Source organism: Tursiops truncatus, chromosome 1 (assembly GCF_011762595.2).
Source record: "Tursiops truncatus isolate mTurTru1 chromosome 1, mTurTru1.mat.Y, whole genome shotgun sequence".
NCBI lineage: Eukaryota > Metazoa > Chordata > Mammalia > Artiodactyla > Delphinidae > Tursiops > Tursiops truncatus.
In genome coordinates, this window is record NC_047034.1 from 35,700,493 (window position 1) to 35,726,016 (window position 25,524).

General features: G+C 39.4%; 1 long non-coding RNA gene across 1 annotated transcript; it reads left to right on the forward strand.

Annotated features, from left to right (window-relative positions):
• The first annotated feature begins 6,917 nt into the window (after positions 1-6,917).
• Positions 6,918-19,506, forward strand: LOC109552930 (uncharacterized). The gene is made up of 3 exons (XR_002179839.3): positions 6,918-7,125; positions 16,402-16,569; positions 18,993-19,506. It is a non-coding gene; the product is annotated as an uncharacterized lncRNA (long non-coding RNA).
• Positions 19,507-25,524: the final 6,018 nt, after the last annotated feature.

The window sequence follows — 25,524 nt, forward strand, 5'->3', positions numbered from 1 at the left end:
AGTTGGAAAATGCAGGACAGTTATGGCAGAGGGTGGGCAGGACTGCCTACTTGACACCTACACTTGGAAATCTCATAGGCATCTCAAATTTAATGTGTACCAAGAGGAGTTCTTTACCTCCTCTGTCTGCCATGCCTGACCCGTAGATATTGTTAAAAAGAAACAACAGGACCCAAATGGAGTCAGCTGTGCTAAGCTCTGTGTCAGTAAACCAAGTCTTAATACTTAACCTAGCTGCATTTTCAGCCCCTGCCAGGAATGTGACTTTTAACCAGTTAGTCTTGAATTTCCTGGTCAGTACCAGTGAGGTAATCTGCCTTCTCCCAAAGGAAGGTGACCTTGTCTGAAATAGTCCTTTCTTTTCCTTATGGTGTCCTTGTCTCATGCCCCTTTTGACTATAAAAGACTTCTATTTTGTACGGCTCCTCAGAGTGTCTTTCTATTTACTAGATGGGATGCTGCCCTATTCATGAATTGTTGAATAAAGTCAATTAGATCTACAAATTTACTCAGTTGAATTTTGTTAACACTACCAAATCTCTCCCCTTCCCATCATGACTACGTTCGTATATAATATTATCACTTGCCCAGGGCCCAAGTAAGAATCTTAGGAGCCACCCTTGATTTTTTCCCTGCTTTCAGATTCTCAATTTAATCTAGTCTCATATTCTGTTGAGTCTACTTCCAAAGTACATTTCTATCTCTTCCACCATTTCTCTAGTCCAAACCATCATTATCTCTGATTTATAATAATTACAATAGCCTCCTAACTGTTCTTCCTACTTCTACTCTTGCTCTCTTTAACTTATTTTCCACTGAGAAACCCAGAGACCTTTTTAAAATGCAAACTTTATTCTATTAATCTGCTTAAAACTGCTAATGACTTTCCATTGCACCTAGAACATATTTCATAAATTTATTTATTTTTGGCTGCGTTGGGGCTTTGTTGCTGCACATGGGCTTTCTCTAGTTGTGGCGAGCAGGGGCTACTCTTCGTTGTGGTGCAAGGACTTCTCGTTGCAGTGGCTTCTCTTGTTGTGGAGCACAGGCTCTAGGCATGTGGGCTCAAGTAGCTGTGGCTCAAGGGCTCTAGAGCGCAGGCTCAGTAGTTGTGGCACACGGGCTTAGTTGTTCCATGGCATGTGGGATCTTCTGGGACCAGGGCACGAATCCGTGTCCCCTGCATTGGCAGGTGGGTTCTTAACCACTGCACCACCAGGGAAGTCCTAGAACATATTTCAAACACCATAACATGGTCTACAAAATCTTGCATGATTAGAATCCTATCTAGTCCTCCAACCTCATTTGGAGCCACTTTCTTGCTTACTCCTGCCACACTGGCCTTTCCCCAGATACACCCAACACTTTTCTATCTCAGGCCCTACATTCATGCTATTCCTCCTCATTCATCATACATTAGCTTAAATGCCACTTCCTCAGAGAGCACTTTCATCACCCTCCCAATCTAAAGTGGGCCCCGCCATGATTTTCTCTTAGTACTTTTCATAAATCTTGTTATTTTGTAATTACAAATCTGTTCATTTACTTGTTTAATATGTAAATGGAGTTCAGGGGTTTTGAGATGATTAGGGTCAGAGTGGGGACATGCTGGTGGGAAGTGCAGAGCCGATGAAGATCAGCAGAGCTGGAGAAACAGGAATTGGGGCATAAAGGTGTCAAAGAGGCCAAAGCAGTAGATGCAAATAGACCTGACACATAAATGTTTTTAAAAGTGTAGCTCACAAAATGAATGATAGTAGCAGGAATTTGGATGGAAAATAAAAATGAGAGAGCAAATATCATCAATAAAAGCCATGTGGGGGAATTCCCTGGTGGTCTAGTGGTTAGGATTCTGTGCTTCCACTGCAGGGGGCATGGGTTCAATCCCTGGTTGGGAAACTAAGATCCTGCATCCCACATGCTGTGCAGTGGGGCAGCCAAAAAAACCAAAACCAAAACAAAACAAAACCATGTTGGCAGTGGGTTAATATTCTGGAAGTTAGTAAGTGTAACGATCAAGGGTTGGAAAGACTTCTAATAAAAATAGATTAATGGGTTGAAAGGCACAATAGGATAGAAATTTCTCTTCCGTCAAAAAACAAGTGGGAGTGGAAGATGGGGATTTCACGAGGAAAGGCAGGCTGGGCATGAAGTAATATCAAGATAGCTACGTTTCTGTTAAGGTAAGAGGCAATCAAGTTGAGCCTGTCTAACAAGGTCAGCTGTGAGTATAGGCCTAGTAGGAAAGTCTGACGTTGGAGAGCAGGGTTGGATTATTTTGACGGGAAAGCAGGGGTGATGGTTTTGGTTTGTTTGTTTGTTTTAGGTTGGGTAGTAGAAGTAAATAGCAAGGATGAAGGAAATTGAAGGCGTAAGTAGTAGGCCGGGAACAAAATTAGGCACAAGGGCAGGGAGGAACAAGCTAGAGCACATCTTATTGGTAAAGGGGGTTGAGGTGGGTGGCAGGAAGGTTCCAAATTGATAACTTTATTCATGTAGGCATAGTTTATTCCAAATAAACAATCCTGAATTTAATTAGACATTCAAGAGCTGAGCAAAAATTTTTTTCTAGGCCTGTTTCCTTTTCCAATAAATAGAAAACATTTTGTTTTTGTCTGAATTCATGTTTATGAACTCGGTGGAATCAATAGGTCAGAAGTCCATTTCCTGCTTTTCTCGGGCTTCAGAGGCCAAACGATAGAAGTGGAGCCTTTTGTTTCAGCTCATTCACCATTCTTTTTAAAGAAGAGGAAGTTCTGGCCATAAGTCAGCAGGTTCCTTTTCCTATTCATTAGCTTCCTGACATTCGTCATGAGGTTAGAATGACTGAACTTATAATGACAAACATTAATGACCAAATATCTAATCCTCTAACTTGAGCTTGTCCATGGCAAGCCCAGTTTCTCCCAACTATCACCACATATCTTGTCCTTGCAAAGACTCATGCAACCTTACCAAATATATTCAGGGTCTGTGTAGGTTTGGGCAAGCTGATCACATGAGACCAGCGTAAAGGAAAAATTTTATTGATAGAAATCTTATGCAGATAAATCAGTAGTTGTCATTTCATATAAACAGTATAGTGTTGGAAAAGTCATCAAGCCTCTTTGCTTCAATAAACACTCTAATGACATGAACCCAATGACAAGCTACTGGGACAGAAAAAAACTTGGTAGTTTTCAATGTTAATTCAGGGGTGGGGGATAACTTATTTGATTTTTATGGGGGAAGTACAGCTCTTGAACTGCCTCTATCTCCTCACCCACTCTCATTGTACGGACAGGGGAATGCTATATTAATTAATCATTTATGGTATCTTATATTATTGGACCTCTACAGGATGAAGGCATCTTCTGGTGTGTGGGAATAGGAGTCTCGCACCTAAGGAACGGAGTCCTTCATGGCCATCAATCACTTGACTAAAATAGTGTTTCTCTGGTGTAGGGGTGGAAAGATTTTCCTCTACCCTTCTAGGTTTTTCTGGCTGGTCTGCGAATTATATTGACATGAGACAGATCAATAAGAAAAAATCAAACAAACGTTTAATAACATGTATACATGGAAGAGACACAGGAAAACTGAGTAACTCATCAAAAGGGCCTAAGCCCTCAATTTACATACCATCTTCAGCTAAAGACAAAAGAGAATGTTGGGGGTAGTGGTTTGGGACTTCAAAGGAGGCAAAGGCAATTTATATGGAGACGGAAAAGCAAACATTTGATAAACAAATGTTTGCTGGGCTTTGCAGAGATAATGAGACACAGAGTAGACTCTGATCTCTCCCACCACACCTAGCCCATATTCTTTGCAGATAACTCTGGTAATAGCTCTATTCCAAGAACAGTTCCTTTATCTAAATTCTTTTAGGCAGTTAAAGGGGAAGAGGTAACAAGAAAAACTTCCTGAATCTTCTATTTCTTAAAAATAATCAGTCTACTAAAGTAATCCTCATGCCATAGAGAACATTTTGGGGTGGCAAATTTTTCTGCCTACAAGGATCAGAACATAGAAGGAGGCCCTGCTGGTGCTGGTAGAGAGGGGAGGCAGAAGCCCTGGGGACAGAGTGAAAACCCATCTCTCTTGATCTTGACCACAATGTAGTCAAGATATCTAGAAGGTTAGCAGCATGTTCAAATGATTTCCTCCATAGGAAGCTGAGCCAGAACTTTGTAAGTCAGAACACAGGTAGAAGGCTATAAATTTGTCAGCCATTTAGGGTTAAGTACAACTGTCTCAGATAGGGTGTAAAATAGGACAAGTTCTATAATTCCTGGATGCACACCGGCACATATAAAATTAGAAAATTGTAGTCTATGTGCCACAGAGTTTTCATGTATTTTAGGTTCCTTTACTGTTTTGGTTTTAATTGGCATTTAGAAAAGCTTTTGTGAAAGTTCCAATCTGTCTTAGCTGTGCTAAGGGGGAAACAGAGAAATGAGTTTGTGTCCACACTTTGGCCAAAATGAAATGGCACGGAGTTCAAGTAGGGGTCAGTGTAGGGTGGTAGAAGCAACGAAAAGCTGAGAGTCTAGAGCAGAAGGTAGATTGGGAGGAGCAGAGGCACTTGCCTAACTGTTGGACTCATTTGAAAATTCTCTTATAAAACGAAAGGTTAGAAGTACTGAATTTCCTTTTACTAATGGATTTGGCAGTTCCTTTCTAGGCAAACCCAGAACTCTAAAGTGAAAATATCATCACAGCCTTAGGCAAGACTTATTACTGACCTTTAGCTGTTTTCATTCCAGGATGCGAGATCACCAAACAGCTGGGTGAGATGATCTCTCCCTTCAAAAATAAAACAAACATAAGTGATTTGTGCAGAAATATTTGACCTCTTAGATCTGCAGGAGACTTTTATGACAGTTAGAGCTGGTCTCATGAATACTTAGGGTCAGTAGTTGCTTACCTTAAATTTAAAAATACATTTTATTTTTCACCTGGACTGGGCTAATGCTGGAATTTCTGTCATTAACAATGCATTTGTGTTAATCATCACTGTTTTTCTGCATCTTCTTAAAAGGATTTTTTCTCACTGAGAAAAGTTATTTCGCTCCATTTGTTTGTAACATGTTTTTTGAAGTCAGGAATAATAGTAAACAACTGGCCAATTTGTGGTGGAAAATACAATGGAATCAATCAGGGCAGGAGGCAAGGAGAGGGGGAGATATGGAAACATGAGCACAGGAGGCACACTTAGGACAAATGACCTGTCTTTTCTGCTTAGAATTGGTCATAGTTGTTTTTTCTGGCCAGATTTCCTTTCAATTTGTAAATGGGCATGACCTTTAGGATTGTAATCAAAATTTCATAGGATGAGTATCATTTAACAAACTTTTAATCCCAATTTTCATCATAATTTATGTAACTTCACAGTATTATCTGTTTTACTTTGTTTTCAATGACACTCTAGCTGGAAAATATGTTCTGTGCCCTCCTTCCTCTGAGGGTTGTTGCCAGGTTGAAGGATGAGAGTGGCGAGAGCAAACTGAGTGTTTCATGTTAAGGATATTACTGGCCAGCCCTTCCCAGATGATGACTGTTTGATTTTACTGCAGTGAGTCTCATGAATACTGATAGCCAGAACCATAAAAACAGTTTACTAGTGCTGTACTTGTTAAAAAAACAAAATTCAACTGAGTAAACTTGAAGATCTAATTGACTTTATTAGGTGATTCATGAATCAGGCAGCATCCCTATCCCGCAACTGGAAGGGTGCTCTGAGGGGTTGTACAAAACAGGAGATTTTTATAGGAAAAAAGGTGGGGCAAGGGAGCTATTAGCAAAAGAAAACAATTATTTTTATTCCAGGACATGTTTTTGGGGTGAAGAGATGGGAGGGGTTTTATCATGTAGATTGCTTCTTACTGGGCAGGGTAGGGGGGATGGGGGAGTGGGGGATTGGAGGGTGGGGGGATGGGAATGAAGAGGGCCCAGGCAACAGATTACCCCACTGGTGGACCAGAAAATTCCAGAATGGCTGATCAAGATTATATTTCTGGGGAAGGTTGAAACTGCAATTGAGTCAGGTATTAATTCTAAGTTTGGTATCATGGATTTTAGCACCATCGACACCATTTTGGGCCTGTAGTTTTTCTTTTTAACAGACTCTAGAGTGTAAAATGTTGAGGGAATCAATTTAGGCTAACGGGGCTGCTGGAAGAGGAGAAGGGAGGAAGAATCCTTTATTCATCAAGCAAATATTTAATGAGTGCTTAATACAGGATTATTGGAGCATGTGTTACTAGGAAATAAAGGGAAAGTTAAAACAACGCCTCCTCCCTTTGACAATCCAAACTCCACCAGGAGAGATAAGACCTCAGTAGCAGAATAACTAAGTGGAAGGTCAGAGCTGTTTTGGTTAAATGTCAGCGACGTGTAAAGGAATTCAGGGCCAAGACAGAGAGAGAGACCATTTTAACTGGAAGGCTTTGCGGAGGACGTGGTATTTTAGCCATGAAATTTACCCTTAGTAATTGCCTCTGTCCATTGAGCTTGCCTAAGCATTTTGAATGCTGCAAGTTTTCAAGACACATATTAGCCAAGTTCAGGATGGACCAGAAGCCACATGGTACTCCCACAGGTCAGTAGGATTGGGAGAAGAGAATTAACCAGAACCAACGTGAGTGTTTTACGGTTATTGAGTTCTGTTGAGGCTCCACCTCAGGAGAAAAACGTATTTTTCTTCTGAGAGGGATTCAGAACAAAGCAAAAACCTGTCTTTGTGACTTTGGGAATATAATACAGCTGAAGCTTTTCCATCTCTGCTTTATCCAGCCATGCCTGGAGCTCAGCCAAGGGCATGTGAAGAGACTCACAAGTGTCTAGTGCCATAGTTGGGAACTGAGTTCAGACAGTTCTCTCCATTCTTTTCGGGATCCTGCCTCATGTGAAGCTGCGACAGGATCAAGCCTGCTAACAAGAACAAAAGTCAAACTCTTCAGATGTTGGAAAGAAATATGCAGAAAAGGAACATTTCTACCACACAAAATTTCAAAATGTAGTGGGCACAGGGAATGGAAATTATAAGGATGTAGAGCATGAAAGGAATTTGAAAAACTAGAATGATGACTAGTCCAGCGGGGAATGCCTGTGAATTATCTCTTACTCCTAGGACGATGATGGCAGGTAAGGCTGTCAGGTGTATCTTAGTTCTTATCTGTGTACGTGTCTTTTATCTTCCCCTTTAACTTTCTCTTAGCTTTAATAGAGAAACCACATAAACGTTTGAGTTATTCAGATGGGTGTGTATGTACCCAGCATGGTGCATTTTATAATCATTTTCCCGTAAGCAGCGGGAATCTCCCTCTCCACCTTCACCAGCAACTCATATTTCTTTCCCGTAATGTTACTGGCATGCCCCAGAGGCACGTGTGTGCCCAGAACTCACCAGCTTTAGCATCAACTGAGCCACTATGAGATGCCCGGTTTACAGATTCTAGCCAGAATCTGCCCTCCCTAGAGCTTTGCATTGTAAATATTGTGGAAAGGGATTTCCCAGACACACAGTAAGATGTTTCCAGTTGAGAGAAAAAACATTAACTGAATCATTGAAATGGAAGGATGTGGCCCTTGGTCAGTAGTGTTTTTGTGGCTCAGAGTCAATAGTGAGCAGTTTTCAGCTTTCTGGCAGTAAGACTGCTGATTCCAAAATATAACTTCACAAAACATTTAATACGCACACAACATGGGTGTGCATCTCTTTCTTTAAATTCCCTCCTACAGAGTGCTTATTTTTCCTTACTCATCCTCTTTTGGATATAGGGGATCAAAATTTGCCACCCCAAAATGTGTCTCTTTGGCATGATGATTATTTTAGGCTGATTATTTTTAAGAAACAGAAGACTCAGCAAGTTGTTTGTCTGTTTTACCTCCCCCTTAACTGCCTAAAAGAATTTAGGTGAGGAGCCTGAACGAGAAGAGGGCCATCACCAAAGATAACTTTGTCGTACGTAAGAAAGACTTCTCCAAGTGGCATGGCAAACATTTGTTTACCAAACGGCATGCTCTTCCCATCTCCCAGTGAACTGTCTTCCTCCCCTTTGACGTCCCAGATCCCTACCCACATCTCCTTAGCTCAGAATAGCATATAAGCCTCAATTGCCTCACTGTCCTTTGGGGCCTCATATTCTTAAGGAGCCCCTTCTGGTCAAGATTAAATTTGATTTTCTCCTGATGATCTATTTTAATCATTATACCAGCCAGAAGAACCAGGAAGGGTAGAGGGAAATGTTTCCACCATGAATACTGGTGTATCTATTTTAAAGAACTATAAATTAAAAATCAAACCCTCCCCATGAATTAAACATAAAATTCACAGATTTTTTTTTTTTTTGATGGGAAGGATTTTTTTTCCCACAGATTTTCATCTGGTTTACAAATGACAGAGGACTTGCTCAGCATAATTGTTGCCTTTGGGTGGGCTGGCCACATTCAGGGATGCCAGAGACAGGAAGAGGATGTTATTTCTGCCCTGAAATATGTTGTATTTTGACTCTGCATCAGCTATGCTTAAATTAACAGGAAAATGAATGTTTTAGTGTCTTTAGTGTTTATAACTTTTTTCCTGATCTAAACAAATAACGCCTCCAGATTTTGCAAAAAATTTCATTGCAAGGCAGACATGTTTTTTGTGGAATGGGGAGAGGTTCCAAAGTCATTTAGCGCCAATAGTATGGATGATAGCATTGGTGCTGTCACCTGGTGTTCGTATAAATTGCATTTCTCTCTTTGGTAAGGACTAGATAGATTTGGGCATTACAAGATGATCTCATCGTCACATTATACCATCCTGTGGTCCCAGAGTAATTGCTATATTCCTTCTTCCTAGAAGACATCCTCTTCCAAGAAAAAAATAAGTTCCCTGCCAACTTTCCCATATTTCCAGAAATCTAGGGTGAGGGAGGATTCTATAAACCACAGAACAGTGTATATAGGCTATGATATATCCAAGGACTTTTTAGAAACTGTTAGTTAATACCGGCCTTATATCTTCAGTGGTCTGGAGTAGAGGTCTCTGATCATCAGCTAAATGCCATGATGCTGATGATTCAAGGGATCCTCAAATTTGTGAGGTCAGCAGTTGTATTGACATTGATGCTTCAATCCCCCTGGACACTTACACAGATATGGTGCCATGGACATGCCATGTGTCCATGGCAGGAATTAGAATCCATGTATCAACCTCAGCTTAACTGAAGACAAAAAGCTTCTTGCCCCAGCTCAGGCTACTGCTGAGCAACCTTGGAGCATCCCAAGAGCTGAGGCAGCCAGCTGGGTTAGGCATACCATTTGGTACATGCCTCACGGGGACTCTGCAGAGCAGCACTGCCTGTAATTCCCCAAGTGAGAGTCCAAGAGGGAAAGGGGAAATAAATAGATCTCACCTGAAGTACGTTCCAACCAGTCAGAGCTCCCTTTGGAAGAAACAAGTTCAAAATGTACCTGGGAGTTACTGAAGTAAAAAAAGTAAAAAGAGTCCAGTGATTACCCCATGAGGGTGTGGCAAACAGGAAGGGAAGGTAAAATTTGGGTGAAATGCTCTTAACACAGCCAAGGTCATTGCCCAAATAGGCACTTATCTGGAGGAAAGTTTTACAAGTGTGGTCTGTTGGTAAATGGGGGATTTAAAGTTTAGCCTTTAAAAAATTGTTCGCACTGGTGACTGTCTCCTGAGCCAGAAGGAGCGTTGCCAAGCAACCAGAGAAACAAAGGCAAGTTCCAAGTTCATTAAAATCCACAGCTGCAGGGCTTTGCTCTACTGTTCTCCACCCTAGTGGAAGGGACAGACCCAGTCAGAACCGATCCCTTTTCTCTCTCTCTGCCAGCTCCACCCCCTCCTCTGAGCTCCCACAGCTCTCTGTTTTCACTGTTTATTTTAGCACTGAATACATTTTTGCCTTGTGCCATAGCTTTTAGTACATCTATATGTTTTCCAATTAGATCACTGGCTTCTTTCAGGCAGGACCTTTGTCCTATTTGTCTTCTTACTAACTTAGTGCCCAAAACTATCTTCCTGTACATAATAAGTTTACAGTAAATTGCATGTTAACTTCATATAATTATATCTGCCTATTGAATTTCTAGCCTTCCTTTAAGGCCTATCACTAATACTCCCTCTTTCAAGAAGCCTGTTCTTAACTCTGATGTGCTGTCCTTTCCCTCTGACCTCCTATAGAATCTTTCTTGTACCTCTTCTATGAAACTTATTTTGTTTTGTATTAAAGTCATTCCAGTTTGGCTTTAACTGTGTGCTCCTTCGGGGTAGGAACCATGTTTTCCTTGGCTCTGTATCCTTGGATACGAAGACTTGCACACAGCCTTGCTTATTCATTTAATCACTCATTTGGCAAATATAACTGAGCATCAATTATGTGTATTCTGTTCTAGACCTGGGGGTATAAAGAAAATTAAATAGTCATGGCTTTTATTCTCATAGAGCTTAAGGTCTCAAAGGAAGAATTTTGACAATTTAATAGGAAATTAAACCTCAGTGCTTTGATGAGGTTTAAAAACCACTTGACCTGATTCAGGGAATTTGAGATCACTTGACCTGATTCAGGGAATTTGAGATTTCCATGAGGAAGTGATACGCTGAGAATTCAGGAATAAAGAAATTGCATGTGCAAAGGTCAGAAAGTGAGAGAGAGACTGATATATTTAAGGAGACGAAGGATGTTCAGACGTTCAGGTTGGCTCAAATGAAGAATGCTTTAAATTTACATCATAATTTTTCCCTCTAGATAACTGAAATCTATAGGGACAAGACATAAAAAGTGGGAACCCAGGTTCATACATATGGCTAAACTAGCAAAAACTCACATAATCTGACTCCCAGATCAGTTCTCTTTCCTCTAAATATTTCTATTTCTGCATTTCTTTCAATGTCAAGCCTCTTTTTCCTTATCACACTCATGGAAACCTGTTGATCGGAAGACAAATGCAAGCACTTGATGTAGTTTATATCACCTTAAGTCATTCATATATTTCTGCATTCTAGTTAAACAGTGTTCTCTCTTGACTGTTCATCCTTAAGAGAATTACTTAAGTCCAAGATCACATGTGGAACTTTGCCACAAGTAAGTTGGCAAGTAAGTAAAAATGTGGGGGACAGTTTTATTGTCGTTGAGCACATAGACCTGAATGGGACCTGGGCGAAGCTGACTTCAGGAAATCTACATTTAGAAGGCTTTTGTTTTGCCTATTTACAAAATTTCAGTTGGGAAGGAGGAAATGAGACTATAGGTAGTGTTAACCAAAATTTGAGAAATTTAGACTTGATTGAAATAAAAAGGTGTTGGTTTGGGGTGTGTTAGGACTGCAGGCTGGGAGACTCAGATTCAAGACACACTTGAATTGTGTTCCACCAGACTACAAAGTCGGGGAGGCTTATAAAAGGCAAAAATCTGCAAGGTTACAGTTAGTTATATGGTTTGCTTATCAAGAATTATAATTGGAGCTGGCAAGCATTAAGGGTGCTTGTTAAGTAAGTATTGGTTGGCATCCAACATGGTTCCAACGGAAGACTTTGAGATCTTAAGGTTGCAGCTGGCAGATGTTGTTCTGAATACGGCTGGTGGTGTCCTTGGGTCTGGTACAGTTCAAAGAAAGTTCAAGTTCTCAAGGTGCAGAGATGTGTCTGAGACCAGGTCTCCAATGGTCCTTCAGACTCCATTTTTGTATGCCTGAAGTGTGATTACTCCATTATAATTTCAATTTGTCATCAGTAAGATGACCATATAATTTATCATTCCAACTGCGGCACTTTGAGAGTAAAATAGAGAACTCATAATATCGATAACCATGCACCAAGAAAACAGGTGCAAACTGGGACTGCCCAGGTAAGTTGGGACATATAATTATTCTATCTATAACCAAAAAATTCATAGATTTAGATATCTTAGTGTTCAGCATTTTTCTTTTCTTTACCCTATTCTAGGTCACATTTTTCAGAAGATGCTCTGAAAATAGTTGATGTTCAAAGAATGTTAACTATAACCTAGAAAATGTCCTCTTTCCTCATGCCTAGCAAATTGGATCTCTCATCTCTAATTATAAAATCTCTAAATATTGGCCACTCAAACTTTTAAGACTTTTCATGAGTATGAAATAATAAGCAATACATATATTGGTTTCTCCTACTGGTTCCTGCTGACATTTGGTCTTTGACTCCAGTTTCTGACACAGAGCTTGTAAAAGTCTTGTAATTTCCTGAGTGATAAGAGCATCTGACACAGAGGTCCTGACACCCTTGGATTGCCTGAGTGATAGGAGCATCTTTTGTTCTAATTAGGTGACTCTTGGTGGGCTCCTGAATGGAGCCAAAAAGACCAAGCCATGATTAGAAACTTGGAACTTTTAGCTCCACCCACCATTCTCCAGAGAGAGGAGGGGACTGGAAATTGAGTTAATAATCAATCATGCCTACCTGATGAAGTCTCCATAAAAATCCTTGAAGTATGGAGTTCAGGGAGCTTCCGGGTTGGTGAACACATCTATGTATCAGGCAGGTGGGCCACCACAACTCCACAGGGACAGAAATTCCTGTGCTTGGGCCCTTCCAAACCTTGCCTTAAGTATCTCTTCTTCTGTCTGTTCATTTGTATCCTTTAAAATATCTTTTGTGATAAATCAGTAATAGTAAGTAAACTCTTTCCCTGGGTTCTTTGAGCCACTCTAGCAAATTACTGAACTCACAGAGAGGGTCATGGGAACCTCAGATTTGTAGCTAAGTCAGAAGTTGTGGGTAACCACTACTTGATATTGGCATCTGAAGGGGTAGGGACAGTCTTTTGTAATTGAGCCCTTGACCTGTGGATTCTTCATTAACTCCAGGCAGTGTCAGAATTTCTTGGTGTGGAAAACCCATGTATCTGGTGTCAGAAGTGTTATGAGTATGAGTAGAGGAAAACAGCGAGTTTTTTCCCAGACAGTGAGCCTACTGAACTACCTAACACTCTAGAACAATATTGTCCAACAGAACTTTCTGTAATGATGGAATGTTCTATAGGTGCACAGTCCAGTATAGTAGCCACTAGCCACATGGACTATCTATTGAGCAGTTGAAATGTGACTAGTATGACTGTGAAACTAAACTTTAAATTTTATTTAATTATTAAATTAATTTAAAGGTAAATTTAAACAACTGCATGTGGCCAGCCACTACCATATTGCATAATGCATCTCTAGATCACTGGGAATTTAAGGGGTGATAAGTATTAAGATAAAACCAGAACATCTTCCTTTCTTTCCTTTTTTTGGTTTTTTGGTCCAGTACACATAGCCTGGATCCCACTAGGCCAAGGTCTCAGCCTTTCCTTTTATGTGACTCTACTGTAAGAATCAATTTCATCTCTACTATATATAGGTAAAGCAAAGACCTCAAAATACATAGAAATCAAGAGTATTTGCAATACAGAACATTGATTTGTATATCCATTCTACTTGAAACACTATGGAAGATATTTATACTAGTGGAAATAATGATGAACATAATCACAGGACTTCTTCATTCCATCACATAAAATACTTTAAGGAAATCCAAAATTTCTAAATAAAGTCCTACTTCTGCCGGAGCCTTCTATAAAAGGATCTTAGACCCAAAGCTCTGTCTCTAGTATTTTATTCTTCTTAATTCAAAAAGGACAAACTCAAAGCAATTGATATTAGATCTGCCCAACTCACCAAATGTGTTTCCCTGTTCTATCTTCTCCTTAAATTATTTGTATCTCTTCTATGTTTCTTATTACTTTCTGTTTTGTATTAGTGCTTTGAGGGCAAGGACTGTATTTTCCATAGCACCAGGCACAGTTCTTCACACAGAGTAGGCACTCAGGAAATGTTTGTTAGTTCATTTAGAAATGTTTTGTGTAGATAAATCAGATTCTGTAAAAATTGTTTCTGGAACATGAAATGGGATAAGGCAAAATCTTAACTTTGCCAGTAAGCTTATTGTCAGAGAGTCATGGGAACTCAGAGTGCCTCCCAGTTATTAAAGCAGATATCATAGTTGAATATAAATTTGAGAGTGTGGTAAATAGATTTTTTTCTCTTAGTATTACAAGTTGGTAATTCTTTTGGAAAACAACATGAAATTTCTTTTAGAAGACTTTGATGTAATAATTTTGTATTTGAGACTCATTCCCAAAATAAATCATTTTAAAGCCACTTTATTGAGGTGTGTTTGACATACAAAAAGCATACATATTTAATGTATACAACTTGACGAGTTTGGAGGTAGAATGGTATACACCCATGAAAATCACCAACACAATCTATGCCATAAACACATCCATCACCTCCAACACTTTTCTCCCATCCTCGTTATTATTTTGTGAGTGTGATAAGATCACCTAACATAAGATCTACCCCTTTAGCAAAGTTTTAAGTATATAATACAGTATCGTTTACAATAGGCACTATGCTATACACTACATCTCTAGAACTTATTCATCTTGTATAACTGAAACTTTGTACCCTTTGACTACTACCTTCCTGTTTTCCCCTCCCCTCAGCCCCTGGCAACTACCATTCTATTCTCTGTTTTTAAGAATCTGACTATTTTAGATCCCTCATGTAAGTGGTGTCATGTAGTAATTGTTCTTCTGTGTCTCGCTTATTTCCCTTAGCATAACGTCCTCAAGGTTCATCCATAGCAAATGGCAGTATTTCCTTCTTTTTAAAAGCTGAATAATATTCCATTGCATGTACAGACATCTAGATTGCTTCCATGTCTTGGATATCGTATATATGCTTCGATGAACACAGAGAACAGATATCTCTTCAAGATAATGATTTCATTTCCTTTGGATATATACCTAGATGCAGGACTGCTGGATCACACAGTAACTCTATTTTATAATTTTTGAGGAAACTTCATACTATTTTCCATAGTGGCTGCACAAATTTACATTCCCAACAAGAGTGTACAAAGGCTCCCTTTTCTCACCTTCCTCACCAACACGTTATTTTTCATTCTGTTGATAACAGTCATTCTAGGAGGTATGAGGTAATATCTCATCATGGTTTTGATTTGCATTTCTTCGATGATTAGCGGTATTGAACACCTTTTCATACACCTGTTGGCCGTTTGTATGTTTTCTTTAAATAAATTTCTATTCAATTCCTTTGTCCATTTTTTAATTGAGTTATTTGATTTTTTGCTATTGACTTGAGGGGGTTCCTTATTTATTTGGGATATTAACCGCTTATCAGATATATGGTTTGCAAATATTTTCTCCCATTTCATAGAGGCCCTTTCATTTTGTTGATGGTTTCCTTTGCTGTGCAGAAGCTTTTTAGTTTGATGCAATACCGCATGTCTATTTTTGCTTTTGTTGCCTTTGTTTTTGGTGTCATATCCAAAATCTTTGCCAAGACCAATGTCAAGAAGCTTCTACCTATATTTTCTTCTAAGAGCTTTATGGTTTCAGGTGTTACGTTTAAGTCTTTAACCAATTTTGAATAGATTTTTGTGTATGGTATGAGATAAATTGTCCACCAATAAAATAATAAAAATACTGGGAAAATGTACATAAAGGATGTTTTATCTTTGCCTTATTTACAATAGTGAAAAACTGGAAACAACCTAAGCATTCAACAATAGAATGGTTAATAAGTTACTGACAACTTAGAAATGGACTATATTTTAAAAGTTTTTATTCATATAAGAATGTTCACCATATAATATTAAGTAAAAAATAATATGAGAGAAAAAAGTCAGGAGGGAATACACCAAGATACTGAGTGGTGACTTCCGATCGTTCAGTTAGAAGTTTTTTTGTCTTTAATTTATATTTTACTCAATGTCAATAATATGAAATCTATATTAGTATGTAATATGTGATTTGACACTAATTATTTTCTCTTTTTTAGAGGTAATTCTGACTAACAAGACAATTGTCAAGCTTCTAGAAAGCCAAACACTCATAGATTATGTTTTGTATGCATCTTCATACCTTTTTATAACAAAACTTTGATTGCTTTCTGCTCAGCAGATTAAAAAGAAGTGGTTAGTATTTGTGTAAGATGTAGAGCAGAAGAAAAAGAAGATAGCAAGTGGGAGAAAGAGAAGTTTGGGAAAGTCCAGGTGTTGTTGTGCATGTGATGTTGTAGCTCTGGCAATCTATTTGGGAATCTGAATTCCCATCAATTCAAAGTTCACTGCACAAAGCTTTGCACATAGTAGACAATCAACAAGTATTGAATTAATTAAAAGTGTAGGAGGTTCATATTTCACCTATTCAGACTATTTGTTCTTTAGAGTTTTCTTCAGGTGAACTTTGCCTGTAATTTAAAAAGCAGCAGCTAAAAAGGAGTTAAAATTGTAGAAAAATCTGAGAAAGGTTTAAAGAGTCTTTTCCTGAAGGATTTGCCATTTAAAACTGCAATTGTTTTTATTGCCAGGTATCCTTGGTGGCCAGTGACTCGGGAAAGCTTAGAAGCTGCAGAAAGCAGGGTTCAAGCGCTCCCTGAGGGCATGGCTTGTAGTTTTCCACCCGTTATGGAATCAAACCTTGAAAGCCAGTGCCCAAGCTGAGCCCACTGCACCGCCCCACCAGAGAGAAAGAAGAGGTAAGAGGATCTGAAAAGTAGAAAATGGAAGACATTTGGACAGTTATTAAATTTAAGGAATCTAATTGTTGAAAAGATTTATGCCTCGTTTGGATATGAAGAGAAGAACAGTAGAACATATGGCAGAGCAGTAGCTAGGCTGACGAAAGGGGTAGGAGATAAGGCTGAATGAAATTTCCTGTGGAGTATCCTTGGAGGTATAAGATGCACGATAGTTTCCTACTTCTCTCACTTTTGGTTTCAATAATATCAAAAGGATCTTTCCTCCTTTACTTCCTCCTGATTTTTCCTGCACTTATCTCCTAGGTCCCTGAGGCAAATTCAGTGTGTGTCATAATTATGTCTAACACTTCCAAACCACTTTTAACTTAATCAATCCTGTTTGCATGGAAAGAATAAAGGCCTCGGAGCTGGAAAAATTTGAGTCTGGTCCTCCTCCACTACTTCCTAATTGTGTGCTCTTGGGGAGTTGCTTAGCCTCTCTGATTCTCAGTCTCCTTGGATGGAAAAGGAGGATCAATACTACCCACTTCTAAGGACTATGCAGTAGCCCAGTGCCTGGTGCCATAGTAACCACATAGTGAATTTCAGTTGTTAGTATCTGCTCAACAAAATAACATATTTCAGGCTCTTTATTTACTTAATATATGCTACATACTTAACATATAGGTCCTTGCTTTCAAAATCAAGGTAGAAAAATGCAGTGCAACAAACCAGCCTAGGCAATTTAAAAAAGTGAGTGAATAAGAGTAAATAACATGGGGACCCAAGGAAAAAAGAGATGATAGGGATGAGCCACTCTCAAACCTCCCATTTCATTTGACCCTCAGTACGGTTCTGTTAGGGAGGCAGGGAAGTGATGAATGTGTTTGACAGAATGGAAAACTGAAGCACAGGCAAGTCCCGGCTGCATTTGTGTTGGATTAAGAAAATTCTGAAATTTCTTCCATGGCTGTGTTTCTATTATTCTTTGTCTTTCCTTAAGTAAGACTGCTCGTTACTAGGAGATTTGATACTGGCACTCACATTTCTTGATTCTAAGCCCAGGACTTGGTGCCTAAACCAGAAGTGCTTGGGAAGTAGGAGAATCTTGCTTCAAAGGAAAATTAAATTTCCAGCTGTGCAGAAATGTCCTTTTTCCTTTTCTACTGACATCATTTTCATATAGGCTTAAAATCTCAATACAGTGGCTCTGGCAATGTGTGTTTAAGTGTGCTCATGCCTGAATAACAATTTCCATCTTCCGACATCAAAGAACTTTCACTCTGTTGTAATTACACCTTCTTCCTATACAATCATGTTTGTTCAGTTCTCTTTGAAACTCCTCCACACTCCCCGTACCAAAAGAAACAAAGTTTTCCACCTCTTGGTCTTACTTCCTTTCTTTTTAGTTGTTTACTCTATTAAAATAAGTCAATCTTGCTTTCCAACAATAAGTATTTAAGTTGAAGTTCTATTCTTCTGTTAAAAGACAAAATAGACATCCTAGTAAAAGAACTAACCACATGTTTAGAGTACTAACAGTGGGAACCCAGGATTTATATTTGTGGGTACCTCAGTGTATATATGAACATATACTATGCTTCTGGTGTACTTTATGGCTGACTTCTTTAGACTCCAATTTGATCTAAAGTCCAAAGTGGCCTCAACTCCCCAAAGACCTTGGGGCTTTATTTTGTTCCAAGAGACAATGCCATAGCAATATCATGTTTGCCTGGTTACAGAGACTTCCACAGAGGCCAAAGTATTCCTGGCAAGGTTTAGCAGGCACTGGATTTGAAGTAATTACAGCATCTCTATAATTTGTTTCTGACTGCTTTTCTTCAATGAAGTCTGTCAACAGGGATGTATGTAGTGCCTCCCTATTAAGTGGATAAAGGAAAATATACATGACTAACTTTTTTAAATGGATAAATTACATTTGCATTAAAGGTAAAAATTGCTTTTGGGTGTCATCTTTTACAAAATTCATTACTTTATTATACCTATTAGATGATAAGCATCTTGATATGTGGAACTTGTTCTTACTGCCCTCATCAAGGACCTAGAATAGAAATTGGTACAGAAGGGATGCTACATAATGTGTGATCCACATAAATGTTAAGAGCAATATGACATATCTATCAAGATGCTAGATACATGACATAATCCACACTTATTCTGCTAGTCATAAGTAGACCAAGAACTTCAAGTTTAAGAATAAATGGACATTACAGAAGGTCCACTAGAACTCCAAAGGGACTATATGAGAGACGAAGGAAAAGGTGATGAAGTCAAAGATTGCCTGGGTTTGTCAGAAGAAAACACAAAAATAGCCAGTACACAACTTAGGCAAAGTCAATATCAAGATGGTCTTTGTTTACATCTTCTTCTTTTCTCTCCTCTGTTACCTCATATTTATTGAAATCTTATTCTCTCTCAAGCTCTGTGCTAGGTCTTAGATTTCAAGAGCAAGCAAGACAGACATGGCCCCTTCCTTCCTGGACCTGACAGTTGCTCCTACTCGTCATTTCCACCTATGTATTGCCTGGAAGCTGGGGACTGGATCCCATGGCCATAACAAAGCCCAAAAGTAGGGAGAGGACTGACCTGCAGCCGTATAGGACAAGGGGCCAAAGCCATTAAATGGGTCTGTCCATGAGAGCACTTCTTGTGAATACTTTGACCTTTTTCCTTGTATTCTCTTGGACTATGGTTACAGTTATGTTTAGCCAAGAGTTTTGGTTGTTATTGTTTTGGTTTGCTTATCTTTTAAATTTCCCATTACACAGTAGGATCTCTTTACCTACCACCAACTTGTCAGAAAATTTGATGTATCAGGATAACTTTACATGATAATGTTGCAAAGAATAAATGGATGGAGAATTTTTTTAAAAAGTGTGGCCTGTCCTATATTTACCCCTCTGCTGAATTCCAGCATGACTTTGAAGAGGCAGTGTCCATGTGTTCCAAGTGGTGATTGGCAGCAAAGAAAGGTTTTCTCCTGGTGGGTTTAGGAGAGTGGAGGAGAGTTGAGGAGAAGCAGACAGTGGAGTGAAGCAGCTTCCAAGGGCTCAAGAGACAAAGCCTGCCTTCTCCTGAAACACTGGTGAAGTGAACCTTAAAGTGTGTTTCCCTAATTAGGGAAACTCCTCCACTGAGATTTAGAGAGAGAGATGTTGGGGAGAGGGTAGATATTTGAGAAAAGTGGAAAAAGTGTGAAATAGGTGAGATGGAGGATGGAAGAGAGATTTGGTGGAGAAACACAGTCCAGATGATTTAGTGGCCATTGGGTTGTCTTTATTTTCTCTAGTAGATTGCCTGAAGATTTCGAAATGGGCTGCACGGGGGTTCATCCCTTTGGTATTTGATCAGGCAGGTACAATGGGAGAACAGGGTAAGAAAGTTAAGGGCATTGAAAAGAAAAATGAAGTGATGGGTCAGAGAATCTCAATCAGAAAGGAAGAAATGAAAACAGGAGTTGAGAGAGGGTTAGAAAGTAGAGGAATCTATGTATTGGAAGTCTCACTGAGGACAAAGAATGGTAGATTGGGAGTAATTGATTAAAGGTTATGTTCAGAGTCTGGTGTCTAACAAAATATTTTTGGAGCCAGAACAATTCTAGGTGAAAAGTTCCAGGGTGTGTCTACGGAAATGGGTGGCTGAAATAGGGGAAATCATTGAAAATAAGGAAATAAGTGTCTAGGATGTTAAACATGGATATGATGACGGCCTGAAAAATGGGTGGATTCTGGATGGAGAGGAAGCCTGTGAGGATGACAAAGGCTTCAATAAATCAAGAGCAGTGGTAAAGAGAGGTCAGGAGCTGACAGCAAGAAGAAGGCATGGAATAGTATTGCTCAATGGAACTGTTTCCATAGAGGCTGGATATTTTTTAAAGAGATGGTGAAGAGAAAGAATCTGAAATTGACAGTGTGGAACAAAAATATTATTTACTAATAGAAACCACAGAATTGGCAAGGCTGTGTTGGCATTTTTAACTTTTTCTTTTAGAAAATTTTAAATAGAAAATGAATTAGCATCTTGTAGATGGCATGTATTTTGTTCGCTTGCTTGTATATTTTCTGTGTCATGTTTTCTGCCTCTTGAGTTTATCCTAGTTTTAGGCTCTCTTAAAACGGATCTGTTCTGCTCTGTGTGTGGTAGAAGAGTTGACTTGTTTGGAAAGTAAACAGCCCTGTAGTATATTATGACAGAGTGAATCATGTACCACACCCAGATCCCTGTGACTCACAATTCCTAGGAAAGATTGAGAGATATTTAATCACTCATTTGCAGCTAAGTGATCTGATACTTTATTATTATAAGTCCATGAGATGGTGGCTACTATGTGCACAGCCCCTGACAAAGAGAGCTAATGAAAGGAAAGAGAATTGAATCAAATCTCTGTCCTTGGCAACTTCACTCATTTATCCATTTATTCACGTCTATTGAATGTATCTTCTACGTCATACACTGCTAGACAAACATAAAGGTAGTTGCTAGAAACATAAAGGTGTTTAGTTCCTAATCTTTATTTTTGAGAGACCATGGTTTGGTGGCATCAGCAAATATAGTTGACCATATAACAGCACGGGTTTGAACCTTGTGGGTCCAATTATATGTGGATTTTTTCAATAAATGCTACAGTACTGGCAGGATACCTTCAAGATGGTGGAGGAATAAGATGTAGAGAACATCTTCCTCCCCACAAAAAACATCAGAAATACATCTACATGTGGAACAACTCCTACGGAACACCTACTGAATGCTGGCAGATGACGTCAGACTTCCCAAAAGGCAAGAAACTCCCCACGTACCTGGGTAGGGCAAAAGAAAAAACAGAGACAAAAGAATGGGGATGGGGCCTGCACCTCTGGGAGGGAGCTGTGAAGGAGGAAAAGTTTCCACACACTAGGAAGACCCTTCACTGGAGGAGACGGGGGTGGGTGGGGGGAAAGCTTTGGAGCCACCGAGGAGAGTGCAGCAACAGGGGTGCAGAGGGCAAAACGGAGAGATTCCCGCACAGAGGATCATTGCTGACCAGCACTCACCAGCCTGAGAAGCTTGTCTGCTCACCCGCTGGGACTGGTGGGGGCTGGGAGCTGAGGCTCCAGATTCGGAGGTCAGATTCCAGGGAGAAGATAGGGGTTGGCTGCGTGAACACAGCCTGAAGGGGGCTAGTGCACCACAGCTAGCCACGGGGGAGTCCGGGAAAAAGTCTGGAACTGCTTAAGAGGCAAGAGACCATTGTTTCGGGGTGTGCGAGGAGAGGGGATTCAGAGCGAGCTACGGAGACGGGCGTGAGCTGCGGTTATCAGTGCGGACACCAGAGACAGGCATGAAATGCTAAGGCGGCTGCTGCTGCCACCAGGAAGCCTGTGTGCAAGCACAGGTCACTATCCACACCTCCCCTCCCGGGAGGCTGTGCAGCCCGCCGCTGCCAGGGTCCCGTGATCCAGGGACAACTTTCCCGGGAGAACACATGGCATGCCTCAGGCTGTTCTAATGTCATGCTGGCCTCTGCTGCCCCAGGCTTGCTCCATATTCCGTACCCCTCTCTCCCCCAGCCTGAGTGAGCCAGAGCCTCCAAATCAGCTGCTACTTTAATCCCGTATTGTCTGAGCGAAGGACAGACTCCCTCAGGTGACCTACATGCAGAGGCGGGGCCACATCCAAAGCTGAACCCCAGGAGCTGTGCGAACCAAAAAGAGAAAGGGAAATCTCTCCCAGTAGCCTCAGGAGCATCGGATTAAATCTCCACAATCAACTTGATGTACCCTGCATCTGTGGAATACCTGAGTAGACAACGAATCATCCCAAATCGAGGCGGTGGACTTTGGAAACAACTGTAGACTTGGGGTTTGCTTTCTGCGTCTAATTTGCTTCTGGTTTTATGTTTATCTTAGTTTAGTATTTAGAGTTTATTATCAGTGGTAGATTTGTTTATTGATTTGGTTGCTCTCTTCCTTTCTTAAAAAAAATATATATGTATATATATATATTTTTTTCCTTTTTCTCTTTTTGTGTATATGTATGTGTATGTTTCTTTCTGTGATTTTGTCTGTATAGCTTTGCTTTTACCATTTGTCCTAGGGTTCTGTCTGTCCGTATTTTCTGTAAGTATAGTTTTTAGCACTTGTTATCATTGGTGGATTTGTTTTTTGGTTTGGTTGCTCTCTTTTTTCTTTTAATTAATTTTTTATTTTTAATAATTAAAAAAATTATTTTAATAACTTTCTTTCTTTTCTTTCTTTCTACTTTTTCTTTTGAGCTGTGTGGCCGACAGGGTTTTGGTGCTCAGCCCAGGTGTCAGGCCTGAGCCTCTGAGGTGGGAGAGCCAAGTTCAGGACATTGGTCCACCAGAGACCTCCTGGCTCCACGTAATATCAAATGACAAAAGTTCTCCCAGAGATCTCTCTCTCAATGCTAAAACCCAGCTCTATTAAATGATCATCAAGCTAACAGTGCTGGACACCATATGCCAAACAACTAGCAAGACAGGGACACAACCCCACCCATTAACAGAGAGACTGCCTAAAATCATAATAAGGTCACAGACACCCCAAAACACACCTCCGGATGCTGTCCTGCGCACCAGCAAGACAAGATCCAGCCTCATCAACCAGAACACAGTCACCAGTCCCCTCCACCAGGAAACCTACACAACCCACTGAACCAACCTTAACCACTGGGGGCAGACACCAAAAAGAATGGGAACTATGAATCTGCAGCCTGCGAAAAAGAGACCCCAAACACAGTAAGTTAAGAAAAATGAGAAGACAGAGAAACACACAGCAGATGAACGAGCAAGGTAAAAACCCACCAGACCAAACAAATGAAGAGGAAATAGGCAGTCTACCTGAAAAAGAATTCAGAGTATGATAGTAAAGGTGATCCAAAATCTTGGAAATAGAATGAAGAAAATACATGAAACTTTTAACAAGGACCTAGAAGAACTAAAGTGCAAACAAAAAATGATGAACAGCACAATAAATGAGATTAAAAATTCTCTAGAAGGAATCAATAGCAGAATAACTGAGGCAGAAGAATGGATAAGTGACCCAGAAGATAAAAGAGTGGAAATAACTACCACAGAGCAGAATAAAGAAAAAAGAATGAAAAGAATTGAGGACAATCTCAGAGACCTCTGGGACAATATTAAATGCACCAACATTCGAATTATAGGGGTCCGAGAAGAGGAAGAGAAAAAGAAAGGGATTGAGAAAATATTTGAAGAGATTATAGTTGAAAACTTCCCTAATATGGGAAAGGAAATAGTCAATCAAGTCCAGGAAACACAGAGAGTCTCATACAGGATAAATCCAAGGAGAAGCATGCCAAGACACATATTAATCAAACTATCAAAAATTAAATAAAAGAAAAAATATTAGAAGCAGCAATGGAAAAGCAAAAAATAACATACAAGGGAATCCCCATAAGGTTAACAGCTGATCTTTCAGCAGAAACTCTGCAAGCCAGAAGGGAGTGGTTTAAAGTGATGAAATGGAGAAACCTACAACCAAGATTACTCTACCCAAGAAGGATCTGATTCAGATTTGAAGGAGAAATTAAAAATTTTACAGGCAAGAAAAAGCTAAGCGAATTCAGCACCACCAAACCAGCTTTACAACAAATGCTAAAAGAACCTCTCTAGGCAGGAAACACAAGAGAAGGAAAAGACCTACAATAACAAATCCAAAACAATTAACAAAATGGTAATAGGAACATACATATTGATAATCACCTTAAATGTAAATGGATTAAATGCTCCAACCAAAAGACATAGACTGGCTGATGGATACAAAAACAAGACCTGTTTATATGTTGTCTACAAGATACCCATTTCAGACCTAGGAACACATACAGACTGAAAGTGAGGGGATGGAAAAGGAAATTCCATGCAAATGGAAATCAAAAGAAAGCTGGAGTAGCAATTCTCATATCAGACAAAAGAGACTTTAAATTTAGACTATTACAAAAGACAAAGAAGGACACCAAATAATGATCAAGGCATCAATCCAAGAAGAAGATATAACAATTGTAAATATTTATGCACCCAACATAGGAGCACCTCAATACATAAGGCAAATGCTAACAGTCATAAAAGGGGAAATCGACAGTAACACAATAATAGTAGGGGACTTTAACACCCCACTTTCACCAATGGACAGATCATCCAAAATGAAAATAAATAAGGAAACACAAGCTTTAAATGATATGTTAAACAAATGGAATTAATTGATATTTATAGGACATTCCATTCAAAAACAACAGAATACACTTTCTTCTCAAGTGCTCATGGAAAATTCTCCAGGATAGATCATACCTTTGGTCACAAATCAAACCTTGGTAAATTTAAGAAAATTGAAATCATATCAAGTATCTTTTCTGACCACAATGCTGTGAGACTAGATATCAATTACAGGAAAAAATCTGTATAAAATACAAACACATGGAGGCTAAACAATACACTACTAAATAACCAAGAGATCACTGAAGAAATCAAAGAGGAAATCAAAAAATACCTAGAAACAAATGACAATGAAAACATGACGACCCAAAACCTATGGGATACAGCAAAAGCAGTTCCAAGAGAGAAGTTTATAGCTATACAATCCGACCTCAAGAAACAAGAAAGAACTTAAGTAAACAACCTTACCTTACATCTGAAGCAATTAGTGAAAGAAGAACAAAAAACTCCCAAAGTTAGCAGAAGGAAAGAAATCATAAAGATCAGAGCCGAAATAAATGGAAAAGAAATGAAGGAAACAATAGCAAAGATCAATAAAACTAAAAGCTTGTTCTTTGAGAAGATAAACAAAATGGATAAACCATTAGCCAGACTTATCAAGAAAAAAACGGAGAAGACTCAAATCAATAGAATTAGATATGAAAAAGGAGAAGTAAAAACTGACACTGCAGAAATACAAAGGATCATGAGAGATTGCTACAAGCAACTATATGCCAATGAAA